Source organism: Dasypus novemcinctus, chromosome 29 (assembly GCF_030445035.2).
Source record: "Dasypus novemcinctus isolate mDasNov1 chromosome 29, mDasNov1.1.hap2, whole genome shotgun sequence".
NCBI lineage: Eukaryota > Metazoa > Chordata > Mammalia > Cingulata > Dasypodidae > Dasypus > Dasypus novemcinctus.
Window position 1 is genome coordinate 39,197,717 of NC_080701.1, and position 5,207 is coordinate 39,202,923.

The following is a 5,207-nucleotide window of genomic DNA, read 5'->3' on the forward strand; positions in this document are numbered from 1 at the left end:
GGCATTTGAAACCAATTTAAAGTATTATGATATATTCCTGAATATTTTACAAAAGCCTTCCAATTTTGACTCTTTTTTGACTCAACTTTGAAACTTTCTAATAAGCTCTAATGAGCTTTGTATTACTACAGTGGTATGTGTAAATCCACACTTTCCTGGGTTTAGAATGCTAGCGGAAAGTAGAAAGCCAGCTGTTAAATGTCATGCCCTGAACCCTTGTGTGTGATATGGAAACCAGGATCAGCATGTTTTGGAAAAGTACTGAGAGCTGCCACAAAATTGTAGCCTCAAAGAAAATCATGCCCCGACCCCACTGGCGTGCGGGGGCGGGGCGTGCGGGGGCGGGTCTTGCTGGCCCCCTGCAGGAGCAGCGGCCACCGCTGCGGCGCAGGCGCGGTTCCCACCTCCTCCCGTGCGGCGGAGGGAGTGGAGGCTGCAGCCCGGCTCCTCTCCCGCGTCGCCGCTGCCCCCGCCGCCGCCGCCGAAGCCCCTCGCCCCACTTCCGCTGCGTCAGGATGAGCTCCCGGAAAGTGCTGGCCATTCAGGCCCGAAAATGGAGGCCGAAAAGAGAGAAACATCCGAAAAAGCCAGAGCCTCAACAGAAAGCTCCCTTAGTCCCTCCACCACCGCCACCACCACCACCACCACCTCTGCCAGACCCCACTCCCCCAGAGCCGGAGGAGGAGATCCTGGGATCAGATGATGAGGAGCAAGAGGACCCTGCAGACTACTGCAAAGGAGGCTATCATCCAGTAAAAATTGGAGACCTCTTCAATGGCCGGTATCATGTTATTAGGAAGCTAGGATGGGGACACTTCTCTACTGTCTGGCTGTGCTGGGATATGCAGGGGAAAAGATTTGTCACAATGAACGTTGTAAAAAGTGCCCAGCATTATACAGAGACGGCTTTGGATGAAATAAAATTGCTCAAATGTGTTCGAGAAAGTGATCCCAGTGACCCAAATAAAGACATGGTGGTACAGCTAATTGATGACTTCAAGATTTCAGGCATGAATGGAATACACGTCTGCATGGTCTTTGAAGTACTTGGTCACCATCTCCTCAAGTGGATCATTAAGTCCAATTATCAAGGCCTCCAAGTACGTTGTGTGAAGAGTATCATTCGACAGGTCCTTCAAGGTTTAGATTATCTACACAGTAAGTGCAAGATCATTCATACTGACATAAAGCCGGAAAACATCCTAATGTGTGTGGACGATGCATATGTGAGAAGAATGGCAGCGGAGGCCACAGTGTGGCAGAAAGCAGGTGCTCCACCTCCTTCTGGGTCTGCAGTGAGTACGGCTCCACAGCAAAAACCTATAGGAAAATTATCTAAAAACAAAAAGAAAAAACTGAAAAAGAAACAGAAGAGGCAGGCTGAGTTATTGGAAAAACGCCTGCAGGAAATAGAAGAATTGGAGCGAGAACCTGAAAGGAAAATAATAGAGGAAAATATCACCTCAGGTGTACCTTCCAATGAGCAAGATGAGGAATATCACTCAGAAGTGAAACTAAAAACAGAATTAGAGGAGTCTGCCGAGGGAGAGACTGCAAATGACAACGGTGAAGCTGAGGATCAGGAAGAGAAAGAAGATGCCGAGAAAGAAAACATTGAGAAGGATGAAGATGATGTTGACCAGGAACTTGCGAACATAGACCCTACATGGATAGAATCACCCAAAACCAATGGCCATATCGAGAATGGCCCATTCTTGCTGGAACAGCAGCTAGATGATGAAGAAGATGATGATGAAGATTGCCCAAATCCTGAGGAATATAACCTTGATGAGCCAAATGCAGAAAGTGATTATACATATAGCAGCTCCTATGAACAATTCAATGGTGAATTGCCAAATGGACGACATAAAATCCCAGAGTCACAGTTTCCAGAATTTTCCACATCATTGTTTTCAGGGCCCTTAGACCCTGTGGCCTGTGGCTCTGCACTTTCCGAGGGATCCCCACTTACCGAACAAGAGGAAAGCAGCCCATCCCATGACAGAAGCAGGACGGTTTCAGCCTCCAGTACTGGAGATTTGCCAAAAACAAAAACCCGGGCAGCTGACTTGTTGGTGAATCCCCTGGATCCACGGAATGCAGATAAAATTAGAGTTAAAATTGCGGACCTGGGAAATGCTTGTTGGGTGCATAAACACTTCACAGAAGACATCCAGACGTGACAGTATAGATCCATAGAGGTTTTAATAGGAGCAGGTTACAGTACACCTGCTGACATTTGGAGTACGGCATGTATGGAGAACTGCAGCATATCACCAAACTGAAGCCCTGGAGCTTCTTTGATGTACTGGTGGAAAAGTATGGTTGGCCCCATGAAGATGCTGCACAATTTACAGATTTCCTGATCCCAATGTTAGAAATGGTTCCAGAAAAACGAGCATCTGCTGGTGAATGCCTTCGGCATCCTTGGTTGAATTCTTAGCAGATTCTACAAATATAGCATTCTGAGTTAGCAGATGTTTTCCAGTACATTGGACCTAAATGGTGACTCTCATTCTTTAACAGGATTACAAGTGAGCTGGCTTCACCCTCAGATCTTTATTTTGCTTCGAGGTACTGTTGTTTGACATTTTGCTTTTTGTGCACTGTAATCCTGGGGAAGGGTAGTCTTTTGTCTTCAGCTAAGTAGTTTACTGACCCGCTTTCTTCTAGAAACAATAACATGTCTCTAAGCATTGTTTCTTGTGTGTGACATTCAAATGTCATTTTTTGGAACAACAACAAAAAATACTTCTTGTGTTTTGGCAGGTTTTGTAACTAATGAAGAAATATTTTAGCTGAGTGCTATATAATTTACAATCTTTAGAAAGTATCAAGGTGGAACCAAGAAATAGCAAGGACATGTACTATTTTATCTTCTGGCAAAGGGACATCATTCCTGTATTATAGTGTATGTAAATGCACTCTGTAAATGTTAATTTCCATTAAATATGGGATGGGGACTCAAATTTCAGAAAAGCTCCCAAGTCTTGAGTGCTCTGTAGCCTGAGTTGCATGTAGCAAACAAAGAATTGTGCAAACATCATTCCATAACAGTCCTTTTACATTGGATTTTAGACAAAGTGGCTCTGGTTTACAAGATTTCATTCCCTATATAGCACTTTAAAGGAAGAAGAGACATGCTTCTCATTCTAAAATATGCATTTTAGTTAGCACTTCCATTCGTATTTTTGCATATTTTTTAAAGTACTTTTAAAGAAAAAGAGCAATGTCCCTTTAAAAATGTGATAACCTGGTACCATGTGGTGTTGCCTCCTCCAAGCACTGTAAGTTAAACTATACATAGATTAAATTGGACAATAGAAAAAAAAAAAAAGAAAATCATAGTTTGGGTACCTTAACTTTTGGCCAGTTTGCAATAAAATGGTGTCATATTTTCTCGTTAAGAAAGCTGCAGATGCTGTATCCTGGCTACAGGACTTACTACAACTCATTTCCAGCCAATTACGTGTAACTGGTTGCTTTCACCTGTGGAGTTGCCTCCACCCGAGGAAAACACCTCCATTTCCAGGACACCAGATTTGTAGAACCAGCTTGACTTTGTAGGGGGCCCAGTGTGTCCTCTCAGGGCTCACCCCAACCCTCCATGGTGCTGTCCGGCTCCTCACAGGACAAGGCCTGGAACCTGGAGCCTCCCGCTCCCAAGGCACCTTCCTCCTCATCTGCGTGGCCCAGGAGATGGGGGGCCCAGGAGCCAGGGGGCTCTGCCGGCTTCCCTTGCAGAAGGTGAAGATCATGAAGCCACCAGAGGCCGCAGCAGAACCCAAAGATGTGCACTGAGCTCTCCAGGCCCTGAGGGGGCGCTGCAGGGCGAGGCCAAGCAGGTGCCCTTTTGGAGGAGCCGAGCAGCTCTGTGGGGCTGCATGACCACCTGGGCCATGAGGACCGGCCTCTGTGCAGGACCAGGAGCCCAGGATGGCATCCTCTGCAGCCAGGAAAGCAGCTGAGGCACTGCCAGCGGCTGGTGTGGCCCAGGACCGCGACCACCCCAGGGAGCAGAGGCTTTGGGGACCAGTCCAGGTGCTCCCAGGCACCTGCTGGCAGCCAGGGCTCCTCCCTCAGCCACCCTGTGCTCCAGGGCAACTGCTTTCCCTGCACCCTTACCTTCCTGCAGCCCCCCTCCCTACCTACAGCCCTCCCCTCCAGGAGCCCCTGTGTCTCTGACCCACCTCTGACCCTTGGAGACATGTACCTCCCAGGAAGACCCCCCCCCTACTCTGTCATCCTTGCCTGCCTATGCTGGACCCTACAGTTCCTGTCCCCCCTTCACGGTGATTTATCACCCTCATGATGTCCTACATACCTTACCTCCTTTCATCACCGAGGAAAGTTTAAGCCTTTGCAGAAAAACACCATTGTTCCCGAAGATAATTTCTAAAGAACAGATACAGAGAATAGTTACAATTCACAAGACAATCATTCATTTCATTACCAAATTACCAATTTAATGCAAACCTAAAGCTGATTCCATGAGCGTCTATCCAAAGTACCATCTTATTCTTAGACTTCTACATAGAACAGTCTCAAATAATGCCCATGTTGGAGTCAACAGACAAAAGGATTCTGCTTTCCACCATTCTTTCTTCTGTTTGATAAACCATAAATCAAAGCAGAAATACAGCTCCATAAAAATGACAACATTGACTTTTTTTGGAAATCTTAGTGCTCAGGAAGTGCCAAAAAGTTTTATGTATTTCACCGCATGTATTTGTTAGTTCAATACAAATATATGATCTCTCAGACTATACTCAAATGCCCATCTTTCAAAAAGGACCTGGTTTTCTGGATTATTTAGACAATTCACTGCCTTCTTCAGGTAGGGAGATGGAAAAGAGATGACTCCCTTCTGAGCTCCAGGAAAGTCGCCTTCCTGTGATTTATAAAGGATGGCTAGCATAGCCGGCAAAATGTATTCAGTCTGTAACTACAAACTTGTGCACACAAACGTACATACACACACACACACAAACATACAGAGTTAACACTCTCATCAACACTTGACAAAGCAGAAAGCCTAAACACATTCAAAATTGAATTCTTAAGGAAAAATGATTTGAATCTAATTTTTAAAAACTTAAGCATTTAATATTGAATTTACTCCATAAGATCATGTTTCCATTTAAAAAGTAGGAAAGTTAACTCAAACAGAAATGAAACAGAATAACGTGGTGTTTTAGTTTGACATA

At 45.2% G+C, this 5,207-nt stretch overlaps 1 pseudogene; it reads left to right on the top strand.

The window, feature by feature from the left end:
• Window positions 1-515: 515 nt before the first annotated feature.
• Window positions 516-3,342, top strand: LOC101428088 (SRSF protein kinase 2 pseudogene; annotated as a pseudogene).
• Window positions 3,343-5,207: the final 1,865 nt, after the last annotated feature.